The 10,564-nt window shown below is 32.6% G+C and overlaps 1 long non-coding RNA gene across 1 annotated transcript; it reads right to left on the bottom strand.

Moving 5' to 3' along the window:
* Nucleotides 1-4,602: 4,602 nt before the first annotated feature.
* LOC142554393 (uncharacterized) lies at nt 4,603-6,564 on the bottom strand. Its single transcript, XR_012822184.1, has 3 exons — nt 6,396-6,564; nt 5,424-6,254; nt 4,603-5,051 (listed from the first exon to the last, which is right to left on the bottom strand). It is a non-coding gene; the product is annotated as an uncharacterized LOC142554393 (long non-coding RNA).
* Between the last annotated feature and the right edge of the window lie 4,000 nt (nt 6,565-10,564).

Genomic DNA, 10,564 nt, shown 5'->3' with positions numbered 1-10,564 from the left:
TTTTGGAGATTTTTATTGTTTTTGTGGGATCTTGGTTTCTTATCCGATGCAAAAAATAAAAATACCACCAAGCCCATCTAGCGCGTTCGCCAATCGTTCCAAGATGACGTGCTGGAAATTTTGGTAAAGGTTTTAGCTTGCGTCAAGCTCGCTTCACTGCAGCACTTGGGATCATTTTCTACGCATTCAATTTCAGCATTTATATTGCTCTTTCAATGCCATCACATTTATTTCCAAATATTTTATGCATTTCCAAATATTTTAACAACTCATAATTTCTTCCATTTTATCTAAAAATCAAGGTCTTAATTGAAAAAGATCAAGAAGGAAAAGGAACAAGTTTAACTCTTAAATATTAGAATAAAATAACCAATGGTAACATGAAGAAAAATTGAAGGGAAAAAAACATATCAAATAATCTGTTAACTTATAAAATTGCTAGGCAAAATGGATTTGAAAATATTTAAAACATAAAATAAATTGGCATCATCTAAACTATTTTTTGATCTTATAAAATCTATGAAGTTTGTTAATAATTATTATAAGATTTTTTATAACAAATTTTATGAATCATTTCAGACAACTTTTGAAGCTGGGGGATTATTCTACCGTTTCGATGAGTTGTTGAATTTATTTGAATCTTGTTCAAACCAGATGATAAAAGATTATTGGTGATACCTCCAGAGAAGGCCCGGGTCTTGGGTACTGGATGATCCCGGGTCATGAGTTAGGTCCTGGTAAACTTTGGGTCGGTTCGATAATAGCCGGAGAAATGACTGTCCAAGACTTTATCTCCCCGGGCTTCCAAACGAGTCCTCAGGTGATGGTTCTCTACCCGGGTTACCTCGATAGTAGCAATCTCACTGGAGTGTATAAGTATGAGATATCTTACCTTGGTAATTATTAGTGTCAGAATCACATGATTTTGATAAGGCGAAAGAGACAGTTTAGTGTGTCAGAGAAGTTGGTGTCAGAAAGAAATGTATTAACAATCATCTTGTCATAATTAGTAAACGAGAACTGAAAACAAGATCATCATTGAATTTCTTTCTATAAATATCAGGTTTGTTTAAACATTAAAGCGTTATTCATTGATTCACATATATGATGTCCTTATCATTTACTCTCTAGATTTTGATACACCATTGGCACAACATTTCTCTTTGCTACATTGGTTTTCCTCATTCATCTGCTGACTTTAGCATTGGAGTGGCCACGCCGAACATCTCTCCGGCGCCCATTCACGTGGTTACCTTCGTGTTTACAGATCAGCACCAGCTCTTCTCGAGAGAAAAACCTTCGGTTTGGACGCATCTCGCTGTGCTCTCATCTCTCATCATTTTCATAATACGATCCGGTGAATTTGCTCACACATATCATACCCATTTTTATCAAGTCACATCAGTTATCGCGTCGACTTCTTTCGTAGGATGGAAACATAAGAATTCACTTATGCCACCTAAAAAAATGATTTGAATGTTTTCTATTTGTTTTATTAGCACACCACCTAAATCAGGATCCCGATTCACACAAAAATAAAATATACGTGAATAATTTTTACATAACTTTCACCAACTGTTCGATGACTTGAAAATAATCTGACATCAAAACATCAACAAAGAATACCAAATTCCCGAGTAAGACACTCAAACACCTTTACAAACTGACTACTATTTGTAAATAGTTTATTATTTTAAAATAGTTTATTATGTCGTAAATAATCCGAATCAAATACTTTCATCCAAATACAACTTCAATAAATTTATTCAGATTTATGATATATGAATGAGACGGTTTCAATTGAGTTTGATTTCCGGTATAGTTTTACCCAAGAGACACATACAATGCTTAATTAGTTCGACATAATCTATACACCAAAATTTCAAAACCTTAACATCAAAAAATATCTCCAATTCTGCTCAGAAATTTATTGGGTTTCCATAGTCATGGATTTTCAATTTCGGTTCATCTCTTGAAACTCCCGGTTGCAGGAAACAATCTTTTAGTTTCATTATTGCCCATTAATAAAATTGGTAGGTGAGAGTGATCTGAGATGGGATCTTTTCAAGTCATGGGACGTCTTAAAAATGAAATAAAACCATAATGTCCTTTTCGACATCTTGTCTTTAGATCAAAGATAAACTTAAAAGGATATGCATGCCACGATTCTTTTTTATTGGGATTGATATAGGTTAACCAATTAAAAACATGGGTTAAGTTTTTTATATATAGAGAATTTACCTCATCTTTGCCACTTGGATAAAAGATCATTCACCATCATGCATGGTTTTCAGAATTAAAAAATAAAGAAAAAGACGAAAAATAATTGATGGCGTATTTGCATGTCAAGTTACGATGTATGAAGCCTTGGAGGAGTAGAAAGATTCACATGTAGATTTGTGTTCTGACAACTTAGGTTTTTTACTTTCTCATTAGAACATCTCCGACTTAACTACAAAATAGAGTACTTTTTTCATTATAGAAAATAGATTCTTCTCCGACTCATCTTTATTTGTCTAAGTAATAGTAATCCTCTAGAAATAGAGGACAACTATTCAAATGGAAGATGGGGTGAAAGATACAAATAATTTCATAATTGCCATTATGAAAATTACAATATAACTCTTGTAGTTGTATAAAATTTTTTGGCCAATTTTTTAATAATTTCAAATTATTTTTAATGTTAAATAATTTTTTGGCCACTTTTTTAATTTCGAATTTTTAAATGTTTTTAATTTTAAATAATTTTTTTGTCCATTTTATATTTTATATTTTGAATTATATAATTCTGAAAAATTTATTTTAATTGTATTATTTTTTTGCATGAATTAATGTGTGTGTATTTAAAATGAATTAATGCGTGTGAAAATGAAATAAATTAATGTCCATATCTTTTTGCATGAATTAATGTGTGTGAAAATGAAATAAATTAGAGAAATGAAATATTTGGTAATATTTAAAAGATATGTGTTGAAAATAAATAAATTAAAGAAATAGAATATTTGGTAATATTTAGAGGATATGAGTTGGAGAAGGTTTTTGAAAATATAGATCATGAATCTCTATTTTAGAGGATAGAAGATGAAAAATAGAGGATATGAGTCGGAGATGGCGTTACAGAATATACAAGAGTTCGTGAGAGCTAATATTGACAAGTTATCGTCGCATAAATCACGTGACATATAGCATCAGTTTTACATCAAAATGAAGAATTTGGACTCACCAAACATGACTCGATTCGTTATAAATATATAGCATCATCATCATTCTCAAGAATTTCATGTCTCTGCTTCAGTGTAAGTGCTCGTTTTTTCTCGTGTTATTTAGCTAGCGTTTCACAGCTCTGATATCAAATCGAGAATTCGAATAACTTGGCTTGCATTTGAATGTGTAATTTGAAATCCATAATTTCAAATTTATTTTCATTTTTAAATAACGTATAAAAAGAAAACTCTAGATTCATTTTCAACTTATTTACATTGCAATTAAACTAATCTCTATGAATTTTAAATGTCTCCAATATTTTAAAATTTTGAAATTCATCGTAATTAGTATAATTATAGCGTAAATAATAGAAAAGCGGATTTGAATTCATTTGTTATGTAATCAATAAAAATAAATTTTAAATACATAAATTTGAAATGACTCAATAAAGTACACTCCATCTTTTCGTTTAATAAAGTTAGATATTAATTAATACATTGTGCACTTACACGTCGCACAAATGTCGAGATATCAATTCTGTCATTATTTTTGCACAGCTGCAATAGAAATATAAGTTATCATCCAAATTCTATCAAAATGTCATTAAATTTGGATCGAGTTGGGTATCATTATTGTAATACAAGTAGTTGGACTAAACATTTAATACTCGCTCACCAATGACCTCACTTTCCCGTGTTGGAGCATGGATAGATTTGTAGATGACAATAGCATTGATTTCCATGCATGTGTAAATTGGGTTGGGACCTCCGCACGTGAACACATTTAGCTTCAATTATCACCCAGAAATAAAAAATTAATAAATATTTGTTACACTAAAATAAAATAAATGTCTGAAATTTTTAAAAGAAAGAGCGATCAACTCTTAACATTATCTCAAGAATAAATCTCATCTTTACAGGTATATGAAACGCTATATTATTTCATGACCATCTTTCTTTATAACATTGACCTTCTTATCTGTAAAAATAAACCACGAACAAATTGTATATGCTTTGCACCGTGAATTCCCAAAAAAATATATTATATGGTAGATTGTTGAGCAATAATTCTTAACTAACATGTTGACACACGCAAATGCATGTGAATTCAGGAGAACACGCCAGATTTAAGTTGTACCAAAGTGCAGTGTATAGTTTTGCGTTTTATAAGTGGTGGAGTTTCATAACTAGCTAGGGAACTTGGCTCTATATTTGATAGCAATTGTACTTCTGCATGAAGTTGTGTGTGATGATACATTTCAATCCAGTTGTGGAAAACAAAACAAATTTCATGTCAATGGCTAATCTGTTTCGTTACGACTTCTCTCTTTTATCAAATTCAATCCCCCTCAGTGTACTTATTGCTGATCATCATATACAAAACATAGCACCAATAACTAATAATTTAACGAAAATTGCTATTAACACCATGTCTTAATTAGCTTTGGCAATGGTTATGAACCTGAGATCTTATGAGGGACTTCCAGACTTTCTGCTGTGAGTGGAGAGAGCTTCCCGTTGACTGTGTCTCGCTCTGGCACTAACTTTAATTTATCGATTGACATAATTCTAGACTACAAAAAGTAGCATGGTAAAATCAATGCTACATGGCATTCCACTCACCATGTGTGATGCTATAGTTGACTTGTCCAATTCACAGCCCAGTTGATTTGTAGGGAAGTATAGCCTTTAGAAAAGGTACACCATCATATAAAAGGAGACTTTTTCCTCCAATTTTCTGTATTTCCTTTTCTCCTTCGTAACTTATGTTGTGTCTCTGACAAACTCATCTTCCTCTCATCAAACGATCATATGCCTTCTTAGGAAGCTGACAACTCTAAGAATTGACTGATGTATTGATTGTCCCACGTCGGTTGGATAAATAACCTGGGAGTTGTATATATGGGCTTGGACAATCCTCCCCCTTGAGCTAGCTTTTGGGGTTGAGTTAGGTCCAAATGCCAATCTTAACATGGTATCAGAGCTCGGGTTCCACCGTTATGTGTTGGACTGCCTATAATTAGGCCACCCGTTCTGCCCATAATTGGGTCATTTGTAAACTCCACGCTCCAGATGTTCATTCCTGAGCGTGAGAGAGGTATGTTGATTGTCCCACATCAGTTGGATAAATAACCTGGGAATTGTATATATGGGCTTGGACAATCTTTCCCCTTGAGCTAGCTTTTGGGGTTGACTTAGATCCAAATGCCAATCTTTAACATAATGATCGGGCTAGCCATTAGGTCAATCGAATTTATCGTTCGAGTCAAACCACCGTAAGTTCATTTCATGGTGCCATCAGTTCGATTATGCCTTTGTTAGGGATTTTGATAATGAACTGTGTTTGTTTCCAGTGGTCTTCGCCAAATTGTGCTCATAGTGTTCTTCCATGCTTTTCTATATTATATGACATTCCACATCAGCAAATTTACAGAGTTCTTCAGAGAAACATATCACAGTGGCTAAATCAAGCACAGCCATTAAGGACCACCCAACGCTCTCATAAAATGATCTAAGAACCTTAATCGCCACTTCATAAATCCTATTGATTAAACTTAATTTAAAGCGCTGTTTTGTCATTGGGCTTTCTCAAGCGGGAAGAACATGTTGAAGAGCAGTAATTACCATATCGATATTATCATCTACGTGACTCAAAAACTAAAAATGAGAGTACGGAATCATGTAGAACTCATCGATTCAACTCAAGATGTAATCAATAAAATCAACAGATCTAAAATGAATCATCATTAGATTAACAAGTTATCTCTCCGATTATGAAGGGGAAAAAACTGCACAGTTCAATATCGTAGAGAAAGAGGAACTGGTTTTAAGATAGTTTAGTGCAGCAACATTCAGAAGCTAACCGTATTACTAGTAAATGATTAACCAAATCGAGCATACATACAGTCAGAGAAAATTGAAGGCCATCAGCAAAAGGAGAGTCCACAGAAAGATAAACAGCAACTCTATTTCAATGCAAAGCTTCAATTTATTGTTCTTTGATCTCTCAATTATCAACTCTATCTTCAGCTTCTCAACTGTCTCTTCATTCTGAAAATCCACGACAGAGAAACACTAAATCAATGCAATCCCATCAATTTCCCCGTTAATAAACGATTTACAACCCAATTCATTGTGAATCAAACTCCTCACGTTTAACTGCGAGGGGGAGAGAGAGACAGGAGGTTGAACCTGGAATGGGGATGGATTTGTGGATGAATAGTCGAGACCGCTTTTCAGGGAAGAAAGGAGAATCGCAGCTTTAGCACACTGAATTGCGATGTGAGATTTGCGTTTCTGATCTTCCTTGGCGTCTCCCGTGTTCTTCATTGAAACTCCTCTACACCTTTCCGCAAATTCTGCAACCACATGACCTCCTCAAATGTTGAATTTATATAAATATAAAAATTTGAATTTTCCCTCCAAAAATCGCAGTGCATATGATAAAATATAAAGTACATAGATCTAAAAGTCCTAAGTTATAATTCTCCTCTCCAAAAATAAAAAGTGGCTAAGTCTTCTTTACGGGCATTCACTTGGTTAAATAATTAAGATCCTAATATAACTTAATCATTCATAAGAGAGATTGACTTGATTAAATAAAAAACGTACCAAACATGTGATTAGGTGGGTTAAAAAAAAATAAACTCACTTAATCACTTAAATCAAACGAGCCTAAGAATACAATTGAAAAGATAAAGTAATACAATAAAAAAGTATAATCAAGGGGTTAAGGGGGACAAGAGAGGTATGTATTAATACTGCAAAATCCTCTTGATTTTTTTATTTTTTGTACTTTAACTAGCTAACTAAATAAATTCTTCCATATAAAGTGTTTTTTCATATATATATTTTGTATTGAATGGCCGCACGCACGCATAGACTAGCTAGTGCGTGTATACCGGCCGCTTGTGCAATAGATGGTGCTAGCTGTCTGCTTGTCTCTGCTAAGCCCACCCGTCTACGGTGCCCATTGCCAAATAACATATGCTTCTAACAATGTGTGGGTGGGTGTTCTCGGAATCAGTCAATGCCGTTGAATGGATTAACTCTTTATCCTAGGGTTTTGTATTCTGTAGGTTATATTATTTTTGATGTATTAGAATTTCTGAAATTTAGGGGAGATGTTAAAATTTGTCATGCGAGTAGATACGCAAACAAGGTGGCACATGGCTTTGCGCAATTTGTTATGCCCACCCCTTACATGTGTTATGGGGTGATCACTTTTATCATCGATGATGATCGATAGATATAGCTATTTCTGACTTATCTAATGCATGATTTGGTTTTTCTTTAAAAAAACATATGCTTCTAATTATTTATATCGAAAACATAAATGCTTCAAATTTGTCGCCAATCATTATAGATCGGATATCGATCGATTGTTGTCCCGGCCCCTAAACTACACACTATTGTATTGATTCGACGCAGTTCTAACAGTTTTCTAATATTAAGAACCATTTGGTGTGAATAACAAGAATTAACTGATTATATATTTCGTGTGATGACATTTTTATAAATGATTAGAGGTATAATTCATTTATATATATATATATATATATTGATTTATCATCTTTGTATTATACATAATTAATCATCTCATGTCATCTCACTAATAAAAGTTTATCGATTTATTATAATGATTTATTTAAATTGTTTTCCGAAAGAGATTTTAAAATACCAATTTGAATAGTAAGAATATCGTTTCCTGTTAATTAAAATTACAAAATCAGACACTATAAAAAAATATATATATATTTTCTCATTTGGCATTTTTCGATTTCAAGATTGACGCTTTGTGTCGTTTCACTTTTACTTTAATTTTGCAATTAATCATTTATCTATAATTATATATATAATTATATAAATTAAAATAAGAACGATATTGTCATTTATAATATTAATAAAAGTTGGAACTATAAACACAGTCCATCAGGCATTAAATTGAAGACCCTCTTCAACTGTTTACAAGCACTCCCATTTAATGATATATTAATGATGGCGCCTTGTGTCTCTCTCACCCATAATTCCTCGCGCTACTCCAAAAATTCAACCACCTCGACTTTTATTTAATTTATAGTTTTAATGAATAGATATCTCATTATATTTTTATGAAACATATTACTTCTACACCATATATCATTATCACGTACGTTAATTATGGATGAAATGAAATATCTACTAGGCCAAATATTGTTGCTTCCTTGGATCGAGAATTGAGATGAGGCTTAATTTTGTTTAGATAAAATTGGAAACTTTAAATTCCAAATTTAATTAATATAAGTATAATAAAAAAAAAACCTGATCGATCGGTGTATATTGAATCCACCCCAAGAAAGCTTATTTATGAAGCCTAAACCCCAACCACCCAAGAAGAGTTAATCAATTATTATAATGGTGCCAAATTGAATAAGAGTTTTGCAAATATTGAGTTTCTTGAAATCAAGATTTGATCTTTAAGATCTAAAAAATTTTGTTTCCTAATCAAAGAGTGCTTTCTTTTATTTGAGAAGGAATATTTTCAAAGAGTCTTATCAAGATCAAGACAAGTCAATATATATTGAAGAACAAAGAGAAACGAGACGAGCGAGAAATGAAAAAAAGAAGAGATTTTTTTTTTTTTGAAAAACTCACAAAGACGAAGCAATGCTGTTTCATTGTGTTGCGTGACGTGTTGAAGATATTCGAAGACAACACCCGTACAAAGTGTTGATTGAAGAATTTTTTTGTTGCTCCGAATTTCGACCACATAGATTTGTATTCTTGTTTTATTATTGTTATTTTAGGATGTAATTTACTTTATTGACTTGTTAATGAAAATAATTTTTCGTTTCTTCATTAATATTGATTTTATAAACTCGATTTCTTTTCTAATTATTATTTTATCACTAGAAACTACATCAAACATATATAGATGACCCCTTTTCACTTTCACATTAAAAATGTTGTCCTCTCAAATTTAACTCACTCTCATCAAAAGTTATTGTCCTTGCAATTTTTATAGCTTTCAACTGCTTTCTATTCCGCCTCTTCCTCACACCATATATATCATCGAGCCGAATTAAATATTTTCACCATTCTTATAATAAATAAAATTTATAAAAAGAAAATGCTCTCTTTTAATACATCGGAACGAATTTTGTCTGAGGAGGAAGCATTATCGAAGAAGAGAAAGAGGGATGAAGAGAAGCTAGACAAAACCAGAACCATGAAATCTTTTCTTGAAGCCGACCTAGAAAGCCACAGTACTCCTTTGCCTTTGGAGTGGCAACGCTGTCTCGATGTTAAGGTTTGATTCAGTTCCCGTTTCTGATTTCATTTTTTTATTGATAAAATATGTTGGTTTCGTGCGAAATTAAATTCAGGAATTTGATAATATGCTGTAGAAAAAAAGTGAAGTTTGCAAATGGTCCAATTGTTTTTTAAGCGTTTTAAAAATTTATTTCAACTGTTAGATTGAATGGTTATGTAAATGCTTATAATAAGTAAGTATTTGAAATACTTTTTCTCTAAAAAATATTTTGATTTCGACATTTTTTTAAATAACTTATGCCAATATGAATTGTGTTTGTATATGTATATATATCTCGGGACGATCTCACGAATCAAATAATCCAACTATTATCCACAATAAAAAGTAATATTCTTGACATGAAAAGTAATGTTTTTTCATGAATGACTCAAATACATAAAATACAAGGGAAATAAATGTAAATGACTCGTTATTAAAATTAAACCGATTTACATACCCTAATCTTATAGGCTAACAAGTGCCTTGCATGCCCTCTTTAATGCAGTCGGGACAAGTATACTTCCTCAACACAAGGACTAAACTGAGGGCCTTAACCGATCCAAGATTAAGTGCGGAGCCATCCTATAAACCTACTCCGATGAGTTTAGATCTTGAGCTTAATCTACCGAGCCAACAATTACGAAAAAATCAATTCGAAAACAACTCAGATAAGCACGATATTTGCCGGACCAAATCAAGCCATTCAAACAATCCGGTGATGATTTCCAGCACAAGAAATCACCCGAACAATCGGCGTCTTAACCGTTTGCCATCCTGGTTGAGTTTCGAAGTCGATGACCAAGAAATGGTAACTGCAGTGTGCAGCAAGTGTTACATGTTGGTGATGATGTGCAAATCTTCACCTTCATGTCCAAATTGCAAGTATATGCACCCAACAGATACCCGTGAACATAGTAGCCGCATCAGTAGTGGGTAGGAGGCAGAGCCGTACCTGTGATTCACATGGCCTGAGTCGATATATTTAAAAAAAATCTTGTTGTGATAGATAACCGTAAAGCTTAGTTTGTAAATTAAAAATAACCAAACAATAGATATAATAAAAATATAA

Source organism: Primulina tabacum, chromosome 8 (genome assembly GCF_025594145.1).
Source record: "Primulina tabacum isolate GXHZ01 chromosome 8, ASM2559414v2, whole genome shotgun sequence".
NCBI classification, from domain to species: Eukaryota; Viridiplantae; Streptophyta; class Magnoliopsida; order Lamiales; family Gesneriaceae; genus Primulina; species Primulina tabacum.
Note: the sequence above shows the minus strand (reverse complement) of the source record. Positions and strands in the feature narration are given on the sequence as shown.